Here is a 12,529-nt window from a genome sequence, read left to right as displayed (position 1 = left end):
AATTCAATGGCCTGCCTTCTCTACCTCTCATAAGCCAAACTTATGCCACCTTCAAGCCTTTAAACAAGCCTTTTGCCTGGAAGCTCACCCTCGTGGTCTCACTGCTGTTCTTTCTTGTCATCCAGGTCCTTGCTCTACTGTCACCTTCTCAAATAGGTCTTTCCTCACCACTCTCTCTAGAGGTGCCGTCTAGTTACTCTGAATACCATCATATTTTAGTTATTTGCTCAACACTCATCACTTTTTGTTACTCATGTAGTTATTCACCATAGTTTGTTATCTGTTAGCAAGCACTTAACTGAAACTTATTGAAAGAAGGAACTGGGTCTCTTTTCACCACTGCATTTCCTACATGAAGCTCATTGCTGGGGTGTTGAAAGTACTTTCTAAGTCTGAAAGAATGAGAAAAAGAGAGAGAAAGAAAGGAGGAAGGGAGGGAGGGAAGACAGGCCAATGGCTTTTTCTTTTAGAAAAAAAGAGTGAGCCAATGTCTTTTCCTTTTGTAGCTACATTTCTTGAAGCAGTTATCTGCATGCTGTCTCTCTATTTCCCCCTCTCCATGCAGACTGCAACCCACTGCCAATGGACTTCTACCGATACAACTCTTGTAGGAATATTGTTACCATAGTCAATGAAATTTCATGGCCAGTAAATGCAGAACACTTCCAAGGCTTTTTTAAAAAATTCTTTCCAGGGTCTTTTTTTTTTTAACAGCTTTATTGAGATATAATTCACATAGCATACAATTTACCCATTAAAAGTGTATAATTCAATGTTTTTTAGTATATTCACGGAATTGTGCAATCATCACCACAATATTAGAACATTTTTATCACCCTACATGAAATCTTATATACATTATCACTCTCCACTCTCACTCCCAATTTTATCATCATTCCCAGCCCTAGATAAGCAATAATCTACTTTAAGCTTCTATAGATTTGTCTATTCTGGGCATTTCATGTAAATACAGTCATAGAATATGTGGTCTTTTGTGAGTGGCTTCTTTCACTTAGGATGTTTTCGAGGTTCATCCTATTATCATATCAGTACTTCATTCTTTTTATGCTCTAATAATATTTCATTGTATGGATATACCACATTTTGTTTATCTATTCATTAATTGATGGACATTTGGGATGTTTCTACTTTGGGGCTATTATGAGCCTCTGAAGATCTTTTGATAATTCTAGCCTCTTTTTGTGCTTTGAAATTGATTCTATACTGCCACATTCTTCCCTTTATCCATGCTCATCTGACAGTTCACTTTCTGATTCTTTTGTAGGATCCTATTTCTCTCCCTTACAACATAATACAGATGTTTCTATAGGGTCTAAGGAATCATGTGTTAAGATATTTTGGAAAACTTATTGTGAAAGCGTATAGTGTGCAAAGAGCCATCTCCTTAGTTTACAATGTTTCCTGACTGAGATATTGTTCCCTGCTTCCCTCCAGGTGAGACCCTCTCAGATTCCACCGACCACAGGAAAGTTTCTCTCCATCTTGCTTCTCCTTGCCCCTTGGGAGAGTGTGTCAATGGCTAGTAATTTTTTCCGGTGTTGGAAACAACAGTCTTTCAGAGTTATTCTCAACTCCCCAAGCAGGCACTGTCATTGCTGTTTTGTTTATTTATGTGATGATCATTCAAGTGCAGCCACAAGAGGAAATATAAGAGAGGCCCAGGGAAAACAAAGTTTATTATACTCACAGGTCCTCGAGGGACAGTGTCACTGCATACCACAAAGGGCCACACGAGAGGAGTGCCTAGGAGGCAGGCTCTATGAAGCTGGTGGGGAGCTGGGAGAGAGCGAGGACGCACAGACTAGTGCCTTCACAGGGGTTCAGGGTGGAGTACGCAAGAAAAGATTCTAGGGAATTCCACTAGTGTGTTTGAATGTTACTAAATCATGGTTGGTGGAGCCACGCAGGGGAACTTGTGGCTGAGACCAGCTCTGTTTCAGGATAAGGAATAAGTTGTAATATCAAGAAAAGGTGCTCTGCTTGCTAGAGTTGAGACTGGTACACTGATAAAAGCTTCTAAACAAAAAGGAGGCAAAAACTAGACTTCTGAAGAGAACTTGCAGGTGAGACACTACATGCCCATTTCTGACTCCTCCTTTTTGATGGTGTGATCAATGGTGGTGATGATTGGAGTAGATCCCAGCAATGAGGAAATCTGATTTTTCAGTTATTTCAGATTATAGTTCTGTAATTAGACTCTCAGGCCCTATTTGCAGCATCAGAAGGAGGCATACCGTTGTTATCGCCATGCATGTGACGATGAATATAAAATTTGCTAAGTTCTCAGATCATGTATTTCGATGAAAATTGTTGGAATATGAACATTTATCACTTTAACTCTGAGACCCTGGTGTGATTAATGGAAACTAATTTTTTTCTCTATAGATGACACTTGTGTTTCTTAAAATGTTTCTCCATATTGGAGAAAAGGAAGCAGCCTTAAGGGGAAAGGTGATTTCAACAATGCAGATTTCAGAGAGCAGAAACATCCAGGCTCTTCAGCAGGTACAAGACTATAACAGTTCCTGTAATGGGTTTCTCTGATTTTCATGAATATTTCTAAATCTCATTTTACAGTCTCGTTATTCATCTTCTCTTCCAGTTTCCTCACCTACAGCTTTTCCGTGGTTTACAATATGCCTTTACTGTTGAAGAGTTGAATTATTGTGTGTGAAAGATGAGAGGCATATGGCCTATGCATTTCAAAGTTAATGAAAAGATTGGGAGGAAATTTGAAGGCTAGGAAGCCCAAACCTGCTATTTTGCAAAAAGAAAAAAAAGTGGAAACAGACATAAGTTATGATTGCTCTGATATGTAGTGACAAATGGGACTCCATTCCACTACACTGAAATTATGACTACAAAATTCCATAGATATGTACGTACAGTTCATCAAATTGCCACATGCGTGGCTAATCGTAAACTCCTCTTTGGAATGAGTATGAGTTAACTGTGATGTGGAAGTATTGATGCTACTCCTCTGAATGATTTGTGAAGTTTCTGTCTTTTTTAACATTTCCATTTTCGTTAGTTTGGTCTAGAGCTCCACCCTCCCCCAAATCACGATTAAAGCCACCACCTGTCGTGACGCTTCTCATGGGGCCTTGCCCAAATCAGAACCTGCTCACATCACTCTCATTGGCTAAAATGGTCATCGTACTTCTTATTTCTTTACAGTCACGAGACAAACTCCCATTTGAGGACTCTCTATTCAGTTTCATCAGTATATGTGTTTTATTCTTACATAAACCCTAATTTTTAATATTTAAACTTTGTGGAATACTTTTGATAAATAGTAGGACAAAATTCCTCTTATTCACATTTATCTAATTATTGTTTATCCATTCTGACAGTCTCTGTCTTTTAATTGGTGTATTTAGACCATTCACATATAAAGTGATTACTGAAATAGTTGTATTAAATGTCTCTGCCTTTTAATTGGAGTATTTAGACCATTCACATATGGAGTTGATTATTGAAATAGTTGTTTTCTATTCATTGCTTTCGTTCTTTGTTTCTTTTTTGTCTTCCGTTCTTTTTTCTGCCTTCTCTGCTTTTAATTGAACACTTTATATAATTCCATTTTCTTTTCTCTTTTAACATGTCATACTTTAAAAATTTTTTTGATTGCTCTGGAGTTTGCAATACACGTTCACAACTAATCCAAGTCAACTTTCAAAGAACACTACACTGCTTCATGAGTAGTGTGAGTACCTTCCAGCAGAGTATTACTAATTCCTCCCTCCCATCCCTTCTAATGTTGCTGTTGTTCATTACATTTATCTATAAGCTACATTCACCAAACACATTGCTACTCTTATTATTTTACCTGTTAGATCAATTAGGAAAATAGAGATTTTATTTTGTTCCCTCTCTAATGCTCTTTTTTCTTTATAAAGATCCTAGTCTCTGGGGCAGGCCCCATGGCCGAGTGTTTGGGTTCACGTGCTCCACCTGGGCACCGGGTTTTGCCGCTTCTGATCCTGGGCACTGACATGGCACCGCTCATCAGGCCATATTGAGGCGGCCTCCGCATAGCACAACCAGAAGGACCTACAAGTAAAATATACAGCTATATACTGGGGGGATTGCTGGAGAAAAAGTAGGGGAAAAAAATCCTAGTTTCTAACCTATATCATTTTCCTTCTCTGAAGAACTTCTTTAATGTTTCTCGTATTGCACATCTACTGGAAATAAATTCCCTCAAGTTTTGTTTGTCTAAGAAAGTATTTCTCCTTCACTTTTGAAGGATAATGTTTTTGGATACAGAATTCTAAGTTGGTATTTTTTTCTTTCAATACTTTAGGTCCTCCTCCACCACCCTCTGGTGTGGCAGACCCAAGCAACACTCCTGCTGCCCACTCTGCGCTGTCCCCGAGGCCCTATGCCCCCTTGCCCAGGGAGCGCAGCATGGACTGGGGGCCCTGGACCTGCGCACTGGCCCCACGCTGCCATTCTGCAAGTGCCTGTTCCAGGCACCCTACCTGGAGCCCACCCTGGCCCACTCTGCTCCTGCTGTGGGCCAGTTGTCCCCCCCAGATCCCCTGCGCTGCAGCTCGGACACACCGGCTGTCCCCACAGCTCACCATGGCCTGGCTCTGCTTTACTGCCAGGGACCTTTACTGCCCCTGTACCCCACCCCGGCCACAGGCTCCTCTTCTCCTCTGCTGAACCTGCATATGGCCCCTGTACCCCATGGTGTGCCCCATGGAACATCCCCTTTCAGCTGACATCGCCATGGCAACCCCTACAGATGAGGACAGAGACAGGCCACTCCACATCCCAGTGGTGCAGGCCAATCTGCCAGCTGTGCATCCACTAGTCAACCTCTTCCAGCATGGGGACTGGGAACTGAATACCTCAACCTACGGCAGAGACCACTCCATCTAGCTGTGATCACCACATTGCCATCTGTGGTCCGGCTCCTGGTAATGCCTGGTGCCAGCCTCATGACACTGGACGGCCATGGCCAGATGGCAGCCCACCTGGTGCATGAGCACCACAGCCTGACCTGCCTGTGGGCCCTGCTGGACAGTGTGGACAGGCCTGGTGGACCTGGAGGCCCACAATCACAATGGGCTCACTGCCCTGCACATGGCCATGAACATGGAGTGCCGCGAAGCCATGCTGTTTTGGCTGGAGTACCACACAGACATCATGCAGTGGACTTTAAGAGCGACCACTTGCCATTCATCCACGCAGTGGAAAACAACAGCCTTAGCATGGTGCAGCTGCTGCAGCATGGCGCCAACGAGAATGCCTAGAAGTACTCAGTTGAGCAGCGGGCTCCTCCCCCTGGTGCACACACTGGTCCACAGCAGCCTCAAGAACTGTCACAACCGCTGCTCATGGTAGCGCGCAGTCGCGGGATCATTGACATCCTGAAGGGGAAGGCTACGTGGCCTGCTCAGGCATCACAGCCACAGCCCTCCCCCAATCAGAGTGCCACCACCTCCTCGGAAAGCAGTGGCCACCTCAGCTCCAATGATCTTCTTTCTGCATCACCATCCTCCTCACCCTCCCAGTCTCCTGGCAAGAACCCCCAAGATTCCCCATGGCTTGCCCCGTTTCTTCCTTCCTCCCTCATCTCCACCTGCCTTTCTGCCCTTTGCTGGGGTCCTCGGAGCCCCTGGCCCGCTGGTGCCTCCCTCCCCATCCAGGAGGCAGCTGAGAGGGATGGTGGGGAGCAGATCTCCAATTCTTGACGAGGGAGCTCCCAGCCCTGTGTGGTCAACCCTCCTGGAAACTGTGAAGACCTCTCTCCACGCCCCCCACCACATGCCACCAATCTTCAGGATGAGGATTTGCACAGAGGCACAGGCATCCCCCCATAACCCCCGTCTTCTGAACAGATAACCCCCTCTCAGCCCCACCCAGACTCTTACTCCTCTTGTTCTCAGGCGTGAGTCCCCTGTCTGGAGTTCTATCTCAACATCCGTTTCCTGCTCCTCTCCCAGAGCTGGTGGAACCAGGGAAGAGCTGCTCCCTCTGCCCTCTGCCCCAATCAATGAGGAGAGAGAGACAGGCTGTAGCTGGGCAGTGATTACAATGTAAATTATTAGGCATTTTGGTTGGATTTCTTTTGTAATAAACTATTTTTGTACCATAAATAAACCACTTTAAATATTTTACTCCATTCTGTTCTTGCTTGCACAGTTTCTGATGAGAAGTCTTGTGTTATACTTATCCTTGTTCCTCTAGAGGTAAGGTTTCCTCTGGTTTCTTTCAAGATTTTCTTTGTCTTTGATTTTCTGAAGTTTGACTATACTATAACTAGGTATATGTTTTTTGGAATTTATCCTCCTTGGTATCCTCTGAGCTTCCTGGATCTATGAGTTGGTGTCTGTCATTAATTTTGGAAAATTTTCGGTCATTATTACTTTAAATATTTCTTCTGCTTCCTTCTCTTTCTTCCCCTTCTAGTATCCCTATTATGCATATGTTACACCTTTTGTAATTGTCCCACAGTTCATAGATATTGTTACTTTTTTTATTCTTTTTTCTCTCTGCTTTTCAATTTGTGAAGTTTCTATTGACAAATCTTTAAAACCCCTGGTTCCTTCCTTGGGCTTGTCCAGTCTACCGATGAGGCCTCCAAAGGCAGTCTTCATTTTTGTCACAGTGATTTTGATTTCTAACATATCCTTTTGATTCTTTCTTAGGGTTTCCATCTCTCTGCTTTTACCACTCATCTCTTCTGGCATGTTGTCCACTTTTCCCATTAGAACCTTTAGCATATTAATCATAGTTATTTTAAATTTCTAGCCTGATAATTCCAAAATTTCTGCAATATCCAAGTCTGGCTCTGATGCTTGCTTTGTATTTTCAGATTGTATTTTTGCCTTTTAACATGTTTTGTAATTTTTTGCCGATGGCTAGATATGATGTATTAGGTAAAAGGAACTGAGGTAAATGGGTCCATAATGTAAGGTTTTATGTTTATCTGGGCTAGGAATTAGGCTTTGTTACTGTTTGCTGTAGCTGTAGATGTCAAAGGCTAAAATTTCTTCTAGCTCCTTGTTTTCATCTCCCCTGGTGCTTAGGGGTTCTCTAGAGACTCTTTTTTAAATAAAGTCTGAGACTTTCAGTTCTATCAGCTGTAATTCCCTATTAACTACAGGAGCCCAACTGACGTGGTGGTGAGGTATGGGGGAAGGTAGCATTCTATAGTCCTATGATTAGGTCTCAGTCTTTTGGTGAGCCAGCACTCCTGGGCTACTTGTGACCTTCACAATGACTCAGCTTTTCTCCCCCTTAGGTGAGACAGGAAGGCTAGAAGGGGCTGATGTTGGGCATTTCCCTCCCCTCAGGTCATTAGGCTGTGGTAGAATAGTTCCCCTTGAGGGCAGGCTTCTGTTAGGGAGAACAGAATGCTCTGGGAGTATTTCAAAATGGTTAATTTTCCCCTCTCCCTGCCAGAGGCATGAGGAGATTTTTCTCTGATCTTCACTCTGAGAACCTCGTGGGGTTCCTGGGGGTAAAACTCACGAAATTGTGGGGCTTTCCTAATACTGGGCCGCCTGTAGCTTTTAGGTCTCAAGCTCATCCACACTGAGCCTTCAGGAATTTGTCAATTAGTTTCAGTGTTCCTACCAGTGCCAGCTCCAGCGGCAGCTTCTGATCCTGGGTTTCTACCCCAGTAGTCTGGGATTCTTTGTATTTGCCTCTTTCAAATTTTCAGGGTTGTGGTGTGCCCTGTGCCCTCAACTCTTTGAAGGAACTGAGAAGAATTGTTGATATTCAGTTTGTTCAGCTTTTTTCTTGTAAGGGTAGGAGTGACATCTTCCAAGTTCTTTATCTGTCAGACCAGAAGTAGGAAATCCTAATTATTCTTTAAATAATCTTTATTGTTGCCAATTCACATTTATTAGTCTATTTTATAAATAATTTAAAATATAATAATTTAGAAATATTCTGACAGCTGATTAGAATTGCAGTGATGTTATACAATTCTTGTGTAACACTGGAGCTCCTAACAATGGTCAGATCCAGGGACACAGTGTGTCTGTGTTTATTTACAGATACCATTAGTGCCTTTAGAATTTTGTTTTTATTATTTATACAATGCACGTTTCTTGTCATTGTAATTCAAGGTTTCAATAAAAATGTTAAAATGTTGTGAAATAAATATTTTAAATATATTTTCATATTGTTTGATGCTGAGATATATGAAAACCATTGATTTTTTGTATATTTGGGCATGATATGTTAATTCTACTAAATTTTGATTTAACCCTCTTCGCTTAAAAAGCAGACGGGTACATTATCTAAAATTAAAATTGAGTAATGGTTTGCTTTACAACCTTTTATATTTTCATTTTCGCGCCCTATTTTGGGGGATAGGCTTCATGTTTTTGAACATTTGCTGTGATAGTGGTCATTATACTCTTGTTCCTTGCTGAAATGCAACTGAATCTTCCACTTCACTGTCCTAATATTGAATGGCTCTTGCACTCAATAATCAAGTTTGGTTATGGTAGATTTTTCTGTTAGTGTTATACCCTGAAATAGATCATCCATATTATATCTTGAACACCAGCATTTTCTTTCAAATAGGAGACTGTGCCTATAAAACAATTATTTAGTCATTAACAGGACATTTGACCAAAGAAGAGTGCCCAAGGACATTATAACACAGATAGAACAGAAATGGCATAAGGACAAGGTATATATGGATGTGTACTATTTGAAGAACTGAAACAACATATTTTTTAAGTATACATTTTGAACTTAACTGACATTCATGTTCAATCTTTTAAGAAGCCCTTAATGTAAAGGATCTATTTTGTAGCAGGTATTTCTGAGTGGTGAAGAATGGCTAGCTGTATCCAATGGGCTTCAATTGCCTTGATAAAGTATACCATTTATGTTTTTTCTAGGATTTACTGGTCCTGAATAAACCTGTTGTCCTTGTGATTGACTGTTATCAGTGCTCCGGTCATGGGAATTACATTTGTCTCTCAGTTGGGAGGTAGAACACTAGGGAATATCTTACTTCTTTGTTACTACAACTTTATTTACTGTATTGGATGGAGATTAAGGCACGCAAATTTGATTTTCAAGAACCTAATATTTGCCAACTGTTTGGTTCTTCTCTCTAGGGGAGTTTTCCAGACAATAGCAATTTTTGGAATAAAACGTTTCCTGAATATGTATGCATACTCATTTTTTATCTTCATAGAGTAGCCAGAGGGATGTCACTTGGCACCACCTCTATGGCTTCCAGGCCATCACGATCAGCCCCAGCAGCTCTCAGTGGAAGGAGCTCAAGGTCAAAGCCCCCAAGTACATTGGCTTTTCCATTATCCTCTGCTGGAACCTTCACATGCTGGTAAATTTTATTGTTTCTGTGTATTCGAGGCATGAGGGAAAGCAAAATTCTCGCAGAGGAAAAGAATTTGGGATACTGTTCTGGCATAATTGTTGATAGAACTATATACTAATTGCATTTATTGATATTTTCCTCCAATGATGCGTTGTTTTGACTCTGTGATTTAGGCCTATGGTCCACGGTGTTCATCTCATAGGGACATAAAGCAGAATGTCCCACACATTCACAGCAGAAACCTCTTACCAAGAAAATGCTCCACTGAAAGCAGAGCCACTCAGAGCATCCTCATCTTTGTGAGCATATTCGTCTCTTTTTACTCACTGCTTTCATTCTTTACCTTTTATATGTCTTATTTTGATTATCCCAGTTGGTGGTGGGTGAACACCATCCACTTACTGCTGCAGGTTTCCCCACTCTCAGCCCTTCTGTGCTCATCAACAGAGACCCCTGTGTCTCTAGACTCTACTTTACTTGCTGCACAAGGATAAAACATTTCCCTAAACTAGTCGGAGCACTATAAAAGTTAGAGCTTATGCCTCTGAATATTGTTCATTTTAAAATTCATTCTTTTTTTCCATCTATTTAAACACTTACTATGACCAGGTCAGATTGTGGACAGAATTAAGAACAAAAATAATTTATAACTTAGCAAAAATCTAGGCACAAAACAAAGTTTTGAATTCTCATTCAAATTCCTTTTACATATGAGGTTTCAAATTCAGAAATCCTAGTGCTCACAACCAGAGCTGAGCAGAACTTGGTGCTTTCCTCTCAATCTTTTTATTCATGTATCCTCTCATTGTTATGAGCCCTGCTAAATTTCTCTCTGCTACTATCTGTCCCTACCTCCTTGAAGATTAGGGGGGAAAAGCCTTCTATTGTCCAGGGCAATTTAACTCTTTTCCTACTTATGTACTCCAACTCCTACACTCAAGATGCTATTCTAAATGAACACTCTGTTATTACAACTGATCGGTGGATAGTTAAGAGTAGCTTGACCAGCCTTATCATAGGCAGGTGCTCAAACAATGTATTTAGCACAACTAGGTTGCATCCTAAAATTAGATTCTGCTTCTAAAAATAAGAGTTTTTAAGCTCTTATTACACAAATTGGGGAACTTAAATTTTCAGACTGCAGGCAAGTGGGACAGGATGTTACTTACATCCACGGAATGCTATCTTCCATTCCCTCCGCAGGGGCGTAGGAGCATTCATTCCAAAGAGAATTAACAAAGCTTCCTGTCCTCTAGCAGGAAATATAACATAACCCCTTAGATCAAGGATCAAAATGTGTCATAAAGTAAAATGACTCAAGAACAGCTATTATAGGAACTTACATTGCTGATGGAGCTGCCAGTCCTCAAAGACATTTTGAATAGTAACCAATATATTTTAAAGTTTACAGTACATATACCCTTTGACCCAGCAACATATTGCTGGGAATCAATTAACAGAAATAAAAGATCCATTACATAAGAACTTATGTATAAGCATGCTAAAAGACACACCGTTCCTAGTGGTAAAATTCTAAACCAAGTTTAATGCTCATTAATAGGTAAGTAGTTGATTAAACTGTAGTTTCTTTTCACCATACAAAAGAGGGAAAAATGGTTTTATAAAGTATAAATAGTCTATATGGTATGACCACATCTATTTATTTATGTAAAATTATATATGTATATTACAAGTATTGGCAAAAAATTTTTTCTTCACAAAGAATACACACCTAAGCACTTGCTCTGATCCTCACTGGAGTAGTGGGAGTGTGGAATTTGTCATTGTTGTCATTGTTGTCGTGCTTTTCTCTTCCTTCCAAAATGAATTCAGTGAGAATTAATGACTCTTCGTTGTAAATACAAAAACAAGTTATTAAACATTTAAAAAATAGCCATTGGTAAGATAAATTATGTTTATGGATAATTAAATAATTTATTATGTTAAAAAGTTCATGTTTATGCAAAGTGATTATTTCATTGAGACTCAAATATCCCATATCATGTATAATAAAATATTATTGAAAGATGAGGTGGTGATTTTTTTACCTTAGACTGTTGTATTTGACCCTTCCAAGCAGTCACCATATTTTCCTTGAGTCCCGTTATGTGTCAAGAAATGTGCTGGATCCTAGGGTCCTCTAAGGCACGCCTCAGGCAGACAGCTTGCAACACAGAAACGTACAGCTTCTGACGGGAGACATACAAAGAAACAAATCCATGCACTGTAGTGTGGTGAGGACTCCAGAACAGATGAGCCTGGGCCACGACATGGCACTCGGGAGTAAGTTTCACAGTATAGGATAAGTGAAGCTGTGGCAGAAAGGGATAAAAAGGATGTTTAAGTGGTAAAGGACCAAATGGGATAAATGAATACATAAAAAGTAGGGAATATGGCTTTAGCGGGAGAAACATCATGTTCAATTTCAGAGGAAACAAGAGCTTATCAATCTTAAATGCCTTACCAATTACGTAATATATTCACTGACTCCAGTCTAGGATCTCAGGCTCCCATCTCCCAGCTCCTTCCCTGAAACGACACCTAAGACATGGCTTCTTAGATATCGTCCGAATCTAAAATTCATGAACCCTTCGTTTCTCTGTCTGAATTTGGGCCTTCCAATCTTCAATGTTCTCCCTTCCGCTTATACTCTTCCCTTAGCTCCTTGCCCTGTTGTAGTTTCATTTTCCCTCCAGCAGGTGAAACTCCAGTTCTCCAGCTCATCCTTGCCTGCCTCAAGCAGTTTTATGTGCTTACAAAATATCATCCCGGTGGACACGTTGTTGACACTATAATTCCTGCTCACCAATCTTGACCTTCTAAACTACTGACTAAATTTGAGTTGTGCTGATATCTACAGCAATTTTTTAAAGCATACCACTAATTCCCTCATTCTTCATATATATTTTTCTTCCTATATCATAGAGAAAAAAAGTGATCAGATAAGAACTCCTTGAGCTTCCTACCACACAATCTACAAGTTTATCCCCACAAATAGCCATCTCTTTCCTCCCTTTATGTCAAAAATGAATGTGAGTTTCCCCTTCCAGTTGTGGACTTCTGTCTCTCTCCAAGGTGTGGATTCCACGCTTCCTGGCTGGTGATTTTGATCCCTTGCTCACCAATTCTCGCTACCGTAAATCCAACCAGTACATCTCTTCCGTGCTGTTCCATCAGCAGTAA

The 12,529-nt window shown here is 40.8% G+C and overlaps 1 pseudogene; it reads left to right on the top strand.

Annotated features, from left to right (window-relative positions):
* LOC106829146 (B-cell lymphoma 3 protein-like) overlaps positions 1-12,529 on the top strand; it is a 19,142-nt pseudogene extending 6,613 nt beyond the window's left edge.

The sequence above is a fragment of the Equus asinus genome, chromosome 26, assembly GCF_041296235.1.
Source record: "Equus asinus isolate D_3611 breed Donkey chromosome 26, EquAss-T2T_v2, whole genome shotgun sequence".
In the NCBI taxonomy this organism is placed as follows: domain Eukaryota; kingdom Metazoa; phylum Chordata; class Mammalia; order Perissodactyla; family Equidae; genus Equus; species Equus asinus.
This window is presented reverse-complemented; position numbering and strand designations above follow the sequence as displayed.